Source organism: Hyperolius riggenbachi, chromosome 12 (assembly GCF_040937935.1).
Source record: "Hyperolius riggenbachi isolate aHypRig1 chromosome 12, aHypRig1.pri, whole genome shotgun sequence".
NCBI lineage: Eukaryota > Metazoa > Chordata > Amphibia > Anura > Hyperoliidae > Hyperolius > Hyperolius riggenbachi.
Window position 1 is genome coordinate 228,355,422 of NC_090657.1, and position 14,949 is coordinate 228,370,370.

The 14,949-nt window shown below is 46.6% G+C and overlaps 1 pseudogene; it reads right to left on the reverse strand.

Annotated features, from left to right (window-relative positions):
• LOC137541081 (pyrroline-5-carboxylate reductase 1-like) overlaps positions 1-14,949 on the reverse strand; it is a 46,978-nt pseudogene that overhangs the window by 14,468 nt on the left and 17,561 nt on the right.

Below are 14,949 nucleotides of genomic sequence, written 5' to 3' on the forward strand. Positions count from 1 at the left end.
GTATGTAATATTCATTTGCAGCTACATCATGTGTTAATTTTAAATAACTTTACTTGCTTCAGGTTCCCTTTAAGTGTCCAGCAAGAGGACTGGATAGCATTGGATTGGATAAGAGCTGAAGAAGAAAGGGTGCGATTGGTCAGTAACAGAAGTAGTTTCTAGCTGTGGTTCAGTAATAAATGCAGGTGTCTCACCTCTGATCTTGTGGATTTGTAGGAGACTTGGAGGAGGCTTCCTCTTACTCACTGTTGCTGGCCTTGTATTCAGCTTTCTCCCTGGTGCTCTGCTTCGTCTGCAAAAGGAACACCCAACATGGATGAGAAGCTGTACATTGTATTACGGATGCAGTAATGCCATGACCTAGGCATGAGGTGCTGTCATTATCAACATATCTGTATAAAAAAAGGCAATAAAGTCTGCCATATTTCCTGCCCGAAGCAAACAGGTTTAAAACTGTCAGTCTACATCTGTAAAGCAACAATGAATGAAATAGCTATTTGCAAAACTTTATTCAATAAGCCTGCAGGCTAGCAACGCTTCTGTACAGCAGTGGTATACAGTGGGTTGCAAAAGTATTCGGCCCCCTTGAAGTTTTCCACATTTTGTCACATTACTGCCACAAACATGAATCAATTTTATTGGAATTCCACATGAAAGACCAACACAAAGTGGTGTGCACGTGAGAAGTGGAACGAAAATCATACATGATCCCAAACATTTTTTACAAATCAATAACTGCAAAGTGGGGTGTGCGTAATTATTCAGCCCCCTGAGTCAATACTTTGTAGAACCACCTTTTGCTGCAATTACAGATGCCAGTCTTTTAGGGTATGTCTCTACCAGCTTTGCACATCTAGAGACTGAAATCCTTGCCCATTCTTCTTTGCAAAACAGCTCCAGCTCAGTCAGATTAGATGGACAGCGTTTGTGAACAGCAGTTTTCAGATCTTGCCACAGATTCTCGATTGGATTTAGATCTGGACTTTGACTGGGCCATTCTAACACATATATAGGTTTTGTTTTAAACCATTCCATTGTTGCCCTGGCTTTATGTTTAGGGTCATTGTCCTGCTGGAAGGTGAACCTCCGCCCCAGTCTCAAGTCTTTTTCAGTCTCCAAGAGGTTTTCTGCCAAGTTTGCCCTGTATTTGGCTCCATCCATCTTCCTATCAACTCTGACCAGCTTCCCTGTCCATGCTGAAGAGAAGCACCCCCAGAGCATGATGCTGCCACCACCATATTTGACAGTGGGGATGGTGTGTTCAGAGTGATGTGCAGTGTTAGTTTTCTGCCACACATAGTGTTTTGCATTTTGGACAAAAAGTTCCATTTTGGTCTCACCCCCATGTGGCTTGTGGCAAACTGCAAACGGGACTTCTTATGCTTTCTGTTAACAATGCCTTTCTTCTTGCCACTCTTCCATAAAGGCCAACTTTGTACAGTGCATGACTAATAGTTGTCCTATGGACAGAGTCTCCCACCTGAGCTGTAGATCTCTGCAGCTCGTCCAGAGTCACCATGGGCCTCTTGACTGCATTTCTGATCAGTGCTCTCCTTGTTCGGCCTGTGAGTTTGGGTGGATGGCCTTTTCTTGGTAGGTTTACAGTTGTGTCATACTCCTTATATTTCTGAATGATCGCTTGAACAGTGCTCCTTGGGATGTTCAAGGCTTTGGAAATCTTTTTGTAGCCTAAGCCTGCTTTACATTTCTCAATAACTTTATCCCTGACCTGTCTTGTGTGTTCTTTGGACTTCACGGTGTTGTTGCTCCCAATATTCTCTTAGACAACCTCTGAGGCCCTCACAGAGCAGCTGTATTTGTACTGACATTAGATTACACACAGGTGCACTCTATTTAGTCATTAGCACTCATCAGGCAATGTCTATAGGCAACTGACTGCACTCAGATCAAAAGGGGTCTAATAATTATACACCACTTTGCAGTTATTTATTTGTAAAAAATGTTTGGGATCATGTATGATTTTCGTTCCACTTCTCATGTGTACACCACTTTGTGTTGGTCTTTCACGTGGAATTCCAATAAAATTGATTCATGTTTGTGGCAGTAATGTGACAAAATGTGGAAAACTTCAAGGGGGCCGAATACTTTTGCAACCCACTGTATATAATGGCCTCCCGCACACCAAAGATGGCATGAAAATATTAATTGTGACATACAGTGCCCCTTAAGGACCCTTCACCCACAACACACAATGTGATGGAGGGATGACCACACCCCCTCCATGCCCATGGCACACCCTAAGATCTCTAAATGGCCACAGCTGCAAGTCTGACATTCTCATTGGCCAGGACCCTCCAGTTTCTCCTGAGAGTATACCGGATTGCTAGTACTCCTCTGATCTACAGACGGTGGTCCTGGCACAAGAGCACAAAAGGAGTGAGGTATGATCAGACGCCTACATTGGAAAAGATGCCGGGAAATTTGTGCGTGGGTAAAGCCTATAGTAAAAATGTTGGCAATACTTATGGAAGTCTTTGTAGCATATAGTCCTTGTGACAAACTCCCGCCTGGATAGTGTAATGGTTAAGGGCACCACCTCTGACATAGGAGAACAGGGATCAAATCTCAGCTGTTCCTATTCAGTAAGCCAGTACCTATTCAGTAAGGAGTACTTGAGCAAGACTCCCTAACACTGCAGGGTGGCCTATTGTGCACACCCTTAGTGGCTGCAGCTGTCAAGTGCTTTGAGTTAGACAGGAGAAAATCTGTCGGCTTCCCATACACCACAGGACGATTCAGGAAATTGATCAGAAATCTGCCTTGCGACTCTGCATCCGACTACCTTGCCAACCCAATCGCTGTCTGCCCTAATGTTTAACGCAACACCCCACCCCTGTGCCCACGATACAATCCACTTGCAGCGTCCTCACTGCCATACTTGCTAAGCTTCAGATGCTTATTCCTTGCTGCCTGAAATACCCCATTGGGAAAGGATTGTATCTGAAATGCCGACGTCTGGGTAATGTTTGGGGGTGGCAGCAGCTCCTCTTGTTCTGCAGTTTCTTTCTTGAGCTGTTATAAGGTTGCTACAGTCTGCAGCAGTCCATTTCTGATTCCTTAAAGGGACATTGACTGATTTGATTATCCTAACCTGGATCATTCTACAGTGGTCATCTTATGCACTATATGTGCTAGGACTTTATATGTGCATTAGTGGGCTTTTGGTGTGCACATTACAGTATCCAGGTTGTGCTAGATTCACCATTTTGTAAACTATGATTGTGTTCAGTTGACAATTGTTATGTTTATCCATTTTGTCATTTTTCCTGTATATATGTTACTTGTGAGATCTGTGTGGGTCATTTTTTGCAATATAAATGTATTAGCAATTGAATCAAGCATGGTGTGTGTGTTGATATTTTATTAGGTCTATGCATTTTATATGACACAGCACCCAAGTGCACTAATCAGGCTGTTCCTTTATTTGATGGTTGCTTTTTGTATCTTAGGTGTGCATCCATTAGTAACTATTTTTTATATGCTGTCTGGTCACCGTCCCCACAGCATAGACAGCTGGATGGGTGGGCTGTCTGATCACCACCCTCAGAGCATAGAGAGCTGGATGGGTGGGCTGTCTGATCACCACCCTCGGAGCATAGAGAGCTGGATGGGTGGGATGTCCGTTAACTGCTCTTGGAACATGCAGAGCTGCATGGGTGGGCTGTCCAGTCACTGCCCAGAGCTTAGAGAGCTGGATGGGTGGGCTGTCCAGTCACTGCCCAGAGCTTAGAGAGCTGGATGGGTGGGCTGTCCAGTCACTGCCCAGAGCTTAGAGAGCTGGATGGGTGGGCTGTCCAGTCACTGCCCAGAGCTTAGAGAGCTGGATGGGTGGGCTGTCTGGTCACCGTCCCCACAGCATAGAGAGCTGGATGGGTGGGCTATCTGGCCACCACCCTGGGAACATAGAGAGCTGGATGGTTGAGCTGTCCAGTCACTGCCCTCAGAGCTTAGAGAGCTGGATGGGTGGGCTGTCCAGTCACCACCCTCGGAGCATAGAGAGCTGGATCGATGGGCTGTCTGGTCACCACCCTTGGATCATAGAGAGCTGGATGGGTGGGATGTCCGGTAACTGCCCTTGGAGCATAGAGAGATGGATGGATGGGCTGTCTAGTCACCGCCCTTGGAGCATAGAGAGCTGGATGGGTGGGCTGTCTGATCACCACCCTCGGAGCATAGAGAGCTGGATGGGTGGGCTGTCTGATCACCACCCTCGGAGCATAGAGAGCTGGATGGGTGGGCTGTCTGATCACCACCCTCGGAGCATAGAGAGCTGGATGGGTGGGATGTCCGTTAACTGCTCTTGGAACATGCAGAGCTGCATGGGTGGGCTGTCCAGTCACTGCCCAGAGCTTAGAGAGCTGGATGGGTGGGCTGTCCAGTCACTGCCCAGAGCTTAGAGAGCTGGATGGGTGGGCTGTCCAGTCACTGCCCAGAGCTTAGAGAGCTGGATGGGTGGGCTGTCCAGTCACTGCCCAGAGCTTAGAGAGCTGGATGGGTGGGCTGTCTGGCCACCACCCTGGGAACATAGAGAGCTGGATGGTTGAGCTGTCCAGTCACTGCCCTCAGAGCTTAGAGAGCTGGATGGGTGGGCTGTCCAGTCACCACCCTCGGAGCATAGAGAGCTGGATCGATGGGCTGTCTGGTCACCACCCTTGGATCATAGAGAGCTGGATGGGTGGGATGTCCGGTAACTGCCCTTGGAGCATAGAGAGATGGATGGATGGGCTGTCTAGTCACCGCCCTTGGAGCATAGAGAGCTGGATGGGTGGGCTGTCCAGTCACCACCCTTGGAGCATAGAGAGCTGGATGGGTGGGCTGTCCAGTCACCACCCTTGGAGCATAGAGAGCTGGATGGTTGGGCTGTCTGGTCACCACCCTCGGAGCATAGAGAGCTGAATGGTTGGGCTTTCCAGCCACTGCTGTATAAGGATCCCTGGCAAATATACAGTAGATATTACCAATAAAAAGTAAATAAATAACAAGCTGGAATAGTCAGATAGTGGAGCCTGGACTACATGGGGCTTTGCATGTTGAGCTATACCAGCCCACATTATGGGGCTTTTCTGGACCTCCAGTGCCCAGGAGGAAATGTGGTGAATGCTCCCCAGGTGATAAAATTGATCACTCGTTGGCCAATAAAAATTGGATGCGTTTATGCACCCTGAACGTGGCCATTAACTGTACAATTTTTGCCAAAGAGTTAATAGAACGAAACCGATAATCATGATGCGAATGACTGAAAATAAACTCCGCTGACATTCTCAGTCAACTGCAAACAATTCTAAAAGTGATTGTTCGATGGTCATTTTGGTAATCAGAAATTAAGGTTTTATAATAGTTTTTTAGTACAGAATTATTTGAGCAAACGGATAAATGTGATTGTAAATAATATGTTGTAATACACTGATTATTTCATCAATTAGCCAAACTGTACTTCCTACCCATTAAAACTAATAAAAAACGTTTTTCCAACAAAATTGCAGTCGAACAAATTGTTTATGAACTGTTTGCAGATTAATGGGTACATCGAAGTAGTTTATTTTCTTCCAATATGATCACAATTGTCTGATCGCTCAAACAATTCTTCACTGAGAATTGGACCATTAGTGGCCACCTTGAGGTTACTTACACACTAAGACGTTGCGTTTTAGGGGACGTTATGGTCGCATAACGTGCCCCTAATGCAACGCATGGTGGTGTTGGAGGAGGACGTCAGATTGAGCTGCGTTATGCAGCTCTCAAAGCAGCCGCTCCAGGTTAGTCATAGGAAGTCCGGATCTTTTTAAGGATTCGGATCATTTGAATCGGATCATTGTAAAGATCCGGATCTTTGAACCGAATCATTTGAATCATTTTACTAGGGAAGCAGACTGGGTGAAATGACTACCAGGACAGGACTTTCCCTGCACTGTACATTCTGTATGTTCCTGTTTCTTCCAGACAGACATCCTGTGAACCGAATCTTTCATTGTGATGATCCGGATGATTCGACTCCTAAAAAAAGATCCGGATCAAATGAACGATTCGTTCATGATCCGGACAACACTACAGTCCCTCCAGGAGTCTCCACAGTGCAGTGAAATATTAATTAGCCATGTGGCTGGCTGCGGAGGAGGAGGGGAGACCTCCTCCTCCAACATTACTGAGCATGTGCAAACAGTCTAACGTGGCTTAGCCCAGTATAACCTACAGCATGCAGTACTTTGTTTTTAACGTGCTGCGTTACAATGTAACCCAACGTGTGCACTGTGAACAGCACACTGATTTTACAGTGCTGTGAGTTAGGCTGCGTTACTGGTTGCTGCAACGTGGGACTTTAACGTCCCACTGTGACACCAGCCTTAGGGTGCATACACACATCCATTTTTATTGGCCAATTATTGTCCAATGTACCACTTCCAGAGAGTTTACCTGTGTAATCTGTAGCATTAAAAATCTGTTGACCCTCACATACTACGAGAGTGGTAAAATTGGCCAACCATTGGTCGATTAAAATTGGATGTGTGTAAGCACCTCAAGGCAGGAGTCACACTCGACTAATGCTAAGAACAGATTTTAGACCATAGTCGTTTGAAACAGCAGTTAACGTTCATTCGGCCGACTATCGGGGAAAAAGTTTTAGCGAAGAATCATTAAATATATGACGAATGAATGATATGGGTAAGAGGAAATTTTGGGTTGAAAAGTAATAAATTGAACGACCATTTCTACAAAGCAAAAGTATGTATAGATATCGTTAAAGATCATTCGTGCATGCCCAGAATCCATCACCCAACAAACTTTGACGTCACCTTCATATGCATGCGCAACAGTCATTCATAATTGGTCCTTTGAACATAATGGCTATCATTCATAAAAGCAGTGCGGTAAAAAAAAAATTGTGCGGGAAAATGCTGCATTCGGTATTTTAGACTTCAGTGTGCTCATTCATAAAAATGTTTACAGTTGCAATAGCACTGCGGTATTTTCCCGAACTAGGCTGGCTCTAGGCAGGCGGTAGGCTTGCGGAAACTCTAGAAGCTGCCGAGTTGATACATTTTCTCCTCCAGAGACAGAGTTACCATAGAAGAGGCAGCCCCAGCATCCCTTTACATGTGCATTTTTTTTAAACTGCCTCTGTTTGCTCTGAATCTGCGCTGAATCTGTCTATTAGTCTTTTGAAACAATCTATTTAATTGCCACAGCTTAGAAGGACTTCAAAAAAATATGTTACACATGCAGGCTTTGTGATGTGAAATAAATCTGAAAATAGACAAGACAAGACAAATAACATTTATATCGCGCTATTCTCCTGGCAGACTCAAAGCGCCATAAGGGGTTAAAAAACACAGCCTTGGTATTCCGGAATGCCTTTTTTTGCTCTTCTCTCTGCTGCTGCTGCCTGGGAGGTCTGTTTCATTAGCTTAGCTGTTCTCCGCATGCTTATGGGCTCTGCCAAGGGAGCAGTATTATCCGTGCTGACACCGCTTGCTCTAATCTTTATGAATTGACATGTAATGACACGTGTTAACATAATCACCGCACAAGGCGGTAATTTATCGCTCTGCTCGGTAATTGTAGTTTTTCATGCGGAAACAGCTTTTATGAATAGACACTTTGCTAAGTACTCAGTAAATTAAGCTGTTTTCAGCATTTCCGCATGCGGATATGCTTTATGAATGATAGACAAAGTCAGTTGTTAAGGTAGTTCAATTAAGAGCTTAGCATTCCAGTTGGCGAACGGTGGTTCCTCTGCTAGTTATCTGTTGTTACGAATGACTAAAGTCTGTACTTAGCATAAAGCTTAGTACACAATTTCAGTTCTGATCACTGGCCAATCTTACCACCTCCATTTAGTTTAGGGGCAACAGACAATGAATACTACTAGTAGATTATGTAGGTAAGCGCTCATATTACAGGGAGTTGGTAAAATTGGTCAATAACTGACCAATCTTAATTAAAAAGTGTGTATCAGGCCTTGAGCCTTTTACACACTTTCAATTATACTTGGCCAATCACTGACCAATATTACCATCTACATGTAGTATGAGGTTCCCCTACTCAATCTGCTCATAGTATTCAATATCTGTTCACCCACATACTACATGAAGGTGATAAAATTGGTCAGTGATTGGTCAATTATAATTGAGAGTATGTACTAGGCTTAAATCACATGGAAAAATGTCAATAATAGATTTCTGCATCTGTGACTCAGCAATGCGATTTAGCAATTTAAAAACTGATAACATGGACTACTTTATCACATGCTGCATGCGATTTTTGATTGACAATGATTTCTACAGTGAAAAAATGGCCACATTTATAATGCAGACAAACACGCTTATTGTTTGAAAAATTGCATGTGAAAAATTGTTTGCATTTTCTGATGACACAAGTCGGAACCCTCCCTTGAGGCTTCTTGCACACGGACGTTACAGGCGCACGCTAGTGCAGCCTGTAATGCTCCCCCAACGCACAGCAATGTAACAAGTGGGCTGTTCACACTGCCCACGTTGCGTTACATTGTAACGCAGCAAAGTGCTGCATGCTGTGCGTTCTGCGTGGCTAAGCCACGTTAGACTGCTTGCACATGCTCAGTCATGTTGGGGAGGAGGGGAGAGCGGCCGGGCACATGGCTAATTAATATTCACTGCATTCAGTGACGTGCAGTGTTTACTTCCTGGAGCGGCCATTCTGTGCAGTGATTGGCCGGGCGGGACCACGTGATGCCGCATGCATCCAAGAGTATGCATCACGGCATCACGGACGCCAGAGTGAGCTGCACAACGCGGCTCACTCCGATGTCCACCTGGGAGAGCACCAGGCGTTGCGTTAGGGGCACGTTATGCAACCTTAACATCCCCTCTAACGCAACGTCCTGGTGTGTAACTAGCCTGAGACTAGCTCTGCGTGAGGCTGAGCACACACGTTTTCTGCATAGGCAGGCCCGGCCCTAGACTTTTTGCCGCCTGAGGCAATTTTCAAAGAAATCGCGGAAGAGGTGAGTAATCCCCGCCCGTTGCCTCTTACACATAGCTGCAGCCACAGCAAGGAACTTTTGAAAGCTGGAGGGGAGCGGAGGACGGGGGACCCAGGCGAGGGAGGGGGGGTCCGACCCCCCTCCCCGCCGCTAGGCCCAATACCCCCTTCCTGCCCGCTATCCCCTCCAGCTCGGGCGCCCCCCCCCCACACGGACAGGCGGGTGCCGCCCCCCCAGAAGTGCCGCCTGAGGCAAAAGTTTCACCTTGCCTCATGGGCGGGCCGGCCCTGTGCATAGGAATATGCATTTAAACTGGGAACCAATGTTAATCAATGGACTAGTTCACACTTATGGATAATCTGTAAGAAAATAATCCCTCCTGGGGGATACTTACCTCAGGAGGGGAACGCATCTGGATTCTAATGAGGCTTCCCCCTACCTCATAAATCTCAGGGATCCAGAGCTGGCTCCCCCGAAACCACAGCTGAGAAGGATGCCGGCTGTGGTGCAGTAGCACCTGCAGTATTTATCTTACCTGGCTTCAATGAAGTAGCGGCTTTCCGCTCGGGCTCTGGCAGAAATAGTCGGCCAGATCGGGTCCGCTCTACTGCACAGGAGCGAGTCACCGGTGCCTGCATATTAGAGCAACCCCGAGTGTGCTCGGCTACTTCAGCCACAGCCCGAGCGGAGAGCCACTGCTGCACCTGTGCTGAATTGCAGTAGGTAAATATTTATCTCCCCGGTATTCAGGGACTTCCAGTGCTAGATTGCCTAGGCTTAAGAGGACGGGGAAGCCTCATTAGGACCTAAAGGCTTCCCCCTGCTAAGGTAAGTATTCCTGGGAGGAGGGGGGGGTTTATTACAGATTTTTTATTTAAACTACCTAAAGACCGCCCCACACCCATTGGGTGCGGCGGCAGCCCCAGGACCGCCTAACGCCAATTGGCGTCAAGTCCTGGGGCTCTAATTTGCATGAGATTGCACGCATATCATGCTTGGAGGGTGGAGCTCCGCCCCTTCCTCAGTCTCCGAGCGGGGAGACTGTTAGACGGCGTGATCGCCGTCTATTTACTTGTACATCGCTGTGATCGGCAGCAGCGCTGTACTGGGGACAGCTGTGTGACACCGCTGTCCCCTCCTGAGGCTGCACAGTGATCGGCTGTCAAATATTTATATATAAAAAAAACAAAACAAAAAACACGGGGGGGGGTGATCAGACCCCACCAACAGAGAGCTCGGTTGGTGGGGAGAAAAGGGGGCGGGGGGGGGGAAATCACTTGTGTGCTGAGTTGTACAGACCTGCAGCTTGGCCTTAAAGCTGCAGTGACCCATTTAGTTAAAATTGCCCTGGTCTTTAGGGGGGTTTACCACTGCAGTCCTCAGGTGGTTAAATGTATTTTGTGCATGCAGAAAAAAAACTGACAGCAGTGCAGCACTGTGTGTGCGCTTTTGCTATCAATTACATTAGCACACATGGGCCCATATGCAATTCCCTTTTTCACCTGAGCTTTCTCCTAGGAGATAATTTTTAATCTTCAATTTAAAATACCTTTCCAGCACTTTTCAACTTAAAAAGTACCAAAAAGTGGGTGAGAAAGTACTATTAAAATTATTTTGAGTATTTTCTTGCTTGCTGGTGGCATAAAAGAAATTGATAGATTACCTAGGGCCTGATTGATGTTCTTTGTTCCTCTCTGCACACTCTACAAGTACTCTTACCAAGGACTAGTTTTGATTTCTACAGTATTTAGCAGCTACTCTACAGCAATATCCTCAGTTTAGTTAAAACGCATCTCTGGTGTACTTACAAAAACAGAAAGGTACGCTAATGCTTAAAGGGAACCCAAGGTGAGAGGGATATGGAAGCTTCCATATTTATTTCCTTGTAAAAAATGTCAGTTGCCTGGCCACCCTGTTGATCTCCTGGCACAAGTAGTGCGAGTCAAAACCCTGGAACCAGCACATGGTTACCAGTGTTGCCAACCCTGGAAATACATTTTTACTGACAACGCACAAAAAAATTTACTGACAGAAGACTTTTTTTTACTGACATCTAATATTACTGAAATTAAATGAAAGATATCACACATGCGCCCCACGTGCAATACACTGACAATCATGTGGGGCGTTAATGAGGAAGAAGAGTGCAGTGGCGGACACCGGACAGGTGAAGTACTAATGCACGGCATCTGGGGGGGGGGGGGGGCACTTTGATATATTTACATTTGGGGGATGCGACCGGGGGTTTCCGTCACATTTGTTCTCAATTATCGCAGCCCTTGCCGCTGCACACCCGATCAAGCATGCCAACCTAAGATTTTCCAGCATGTCCGATTGATACATGCAATCGATACATGCAACCAATTTCGGCCCAAATTGGTTTGACTGTCAATTAGGTATGCTCTTGGTGGCACCGATTTTTCTAATTTCAATACTAATTGTGTTATCTGATGGTCGATCGGTCGCCAAGTCTACAGATGTATGGCCACCTTTAGCTAGAGCAGTGTACATTCCAGAGTGATATGTAAACTGAAAAGCAGTAAGTGCTGTGATCTTCTGGGAAATAGAGAGGTTTTTTTTATTGACACTACAAAGTTTTTTATGGACTTTACTGACAGCCCAGATTTGTTGACTTTTTTTACTGACTGTCAGTAAATTTACTGATGGTTACTCCAGTAAAACCTGAGTCAGCTCAGTCAGAGTACTTGATCTGCTGCATGTTTGTTCAGGGTCTATGGCTTAAAGAGGAACTCCAGTGAAAATAATGTAATTAAAAAAGTGCTTCATTTTTACAATTATTATGTATAAATGATTTAGTCAGTGTTTGCTCATTGTAAAATCTTTCCTCTCCCAGATTCACATTCTGACATGTATTACATGGTGACATTGTTACTGTGGGCAGGTTATGTAGCTGTTCTGGCTGTTACAGACAGCTGTAAACAGCCATTTCCTGTCTGTGAACATTGTTACATTGTGGCAGTTTGCCCAGAGTACCGCGGTACTCAGAGCTTCTTGTGGGAGGGGTTTCAGCACAAAATCAGTCACACAGCGCCCCCTGATGGTCTGTTTGTGAAAAGCATTATATTTCTCATGTAAAAGGGGGTATCAGCTACTGATTGGGATAAAGTTCAATTCTTGGTTGGAGTTTCTCTTTAAAGTGTTAGAGACACAGGAGGACTGGAAGGCAACTGGTATTGTTTAAAAGGTAATAAATCTGGCAGCTTCTATATCCCACCTCGGGTTGCCTTTAAAATTTAGAGAACCCCAACACATTGGGCTCTATTCACAATAAGCAGTTAGGTAAAAAAAAATGTTGGAGGTAAAATACCTCATGCATTATTTTACACGTTTTTTTTCCCAAATTCACAAAGGTTTTCTCCCATGAGGCAGAAGTTTGGTAATTTACCGAACAAACTGTCTCAATCCACTAAGCCCTGGTCGGTAAGTTTCACTTACCAGCCTTCTAGCAGGGCGGCAGGCAGGAAGCTGTGCACGTGACTTGGAAATTTCCCAGACTGTGCATCTCAGTTATCCCTTTAGATGTGCTTCAGCCACCAGGGGGAGTTCTTGTGTGTGCTAGAACAGGGGTTTCCAACCACCGGGCCACGGCCCACTGCCGGTCCGTGGGCAGTTGCCAGCTGGGCCGCGGCGGGTCTGGCCTCTCGCCCACCTCCCCCCGCGGCCGCTGCTCCTGTCACCTTATGAGCTGGCGGCCGCTTCCTGTCACAGATTCCCCGTAGCCGCTCTGAGGAATGCAGCATCTCCTATTACAGCAGCGCTTCCTGCGCAGCTGCCGTAAGGAGGGAAGAAAGCGGGGCAGCGGCTTCCTGTAGCGGCGATCGCCGTCACCATGGAAACCGGCGCTGTCTCGCTTCCTTCCCTCCTTACAGCAGCTGCGCAGGAAGCGCTGCTGTAATAGGAGATGCTGCATTCCTCATAGTGGCTACGGGGACTTTGTGACAGGAAGCGGCTGCCAGCTCATAAGGTGACAGGAGCGGCGGCCGCGGGGGGGAGGGGGGCTACACTGGGGCACTATACTAGCTGCACATGGGGCACTATGCTAGCTATACTGGGGCACACTGGGCACTATACCAGCTATACTGGGCACTATACTAGCTGCACATGGGGCGCTATACTGGGGCACACTGGGCCCTATACTAGCTATACTGGGGCACACTGGGCACTATACTAGCTATCCTTGGGCACTATACTAGCTATCCTGGGGCACACTGGGCACTATACTAGCTATCCTTGGGCACTATACTAGCTATCCTGGGGCACACTGGGCACTATACTAGCTATCCTTGGGCACTATACTAGCTATCCTGGGGCACACTGGGCACTATACTAGCTCACGTGGGGCACTATACTAGCTATACTGGGGCACTATACTAGCTATACTGGGGCACACTGGGCACTGTACTAGCTATACTGGGGCACACTGGGCACTATACTAGATATACTGGGGCACACTGGGCACTATACTAGCTATTATGGGGCACTATATTAGCTATCTTGGGGCACATGGGGCACTATACTAGCTATACTGGGGCACACTGGGCACTATACTAGCTATACTGGGGCACTATACTAGCTGCACCGGGGTACCTAGACTCCCTACACTGGGGCAACTGTGCTTGCTGTGCCGCCGCGAATACCCCCCCCCCCCTCTCCCGGGCTCCAGACGGTTACCGGTCTCCGGGCCGAAAAAGGTTGGGGACCCCTGTGCTAGAATACAACTATGCACATCTAAAGGGATGCAGGGATGCAGGCAGAGTTGTATCTTTTTTTTGCATTGATACACTGAAAGCCCCACCAGCATGCAATCAGTGTGAGAAGCAGGCTGTGTGGCTCTCCCTATTGGCAGGCAGCCAATAGGGAGAACCACACAGCCTGCTTTCAGTGTATCAATGCAAAAAAAGATACAACTCTGCCGGCATCCCTCTCCACAGAGGCTGTCTGTCAAGTTATTGCACAGAGACAGCAGGCGGAGAGCAGGTTATTGGCTGCTGTGGGCTGGAGAAAATTACAGAATGCTTTTGGCCGGTAAACGAAGTGTGCAAATCATTGTGAATTGACATTTCTTGCCAATTCCCGATGCAATTACCACATAAGGCCTCTATTCATAAAGCATTCCCGCATGCGGTAATGCTCAAAACAGCTGACTTTACCGTCCATTTAGCTAAGTGTCCATTCATGAGGCTCTATTCACACCTGCGTTTTCAAAACGCTGGCAATTTTTGCCGGCGTTTTGCAGGAGTGATTTTTCCGCGATCTCACACGGAAAAAAAAATCACTGAACAGTACGGCGATTTTGGCGCCATCGCGTTTTGTGCTTCTGAAATGCGATCACCTGGAAATTGCCTGAAAATGGTGCAGGCTACGCGTTTGCGTTTGGCGTTTTTGGGCAATTTTGCGCAAATCGCCCAAGTAAGAATGGGCCCATAGGGTTTCATTACGCTAGCGCTTTTAAAAAGTGCTAGCATTTGAGCGTTTTGCCGAAATCGCGTCAAAACACTCTAGTGTGAATGGGGCCTCAAAGCTGTTTCCGCATGAAAAGCTACAATTCCTGAGCAGTGCGGGAAATTACCGCCTTGTGCGGTGATTATCTCAACACATGTCACTACATGTCAATTTATAAAGATTAGAGCAAGCGGAATTGGGACGGAGAATCCTGGCTGTTTAGAAAAGGAGATAAGCCAGCGGATAACAGCTAAGTTAATGGAGAGACAGACCTCCCAGGCAGCAGCAGTGAGAGCAGAACAAAATTGCATCCCAGAATACCCAGGCTGTGTTTTTTAACCTCTTGTGAAATTTATCTGAAAACAGGTTCCCATCAGAAAGCCTGCATGTGTAACATTTCTTGAAGTTCTTCTAAGCTGCGGCAATTAAATAGATTGTTTAGAAAGACTATTAAATAGATTCAAAGAAGATTCAGGGCAAGGAGGGGCAGTTTTAAAAAAAATGCA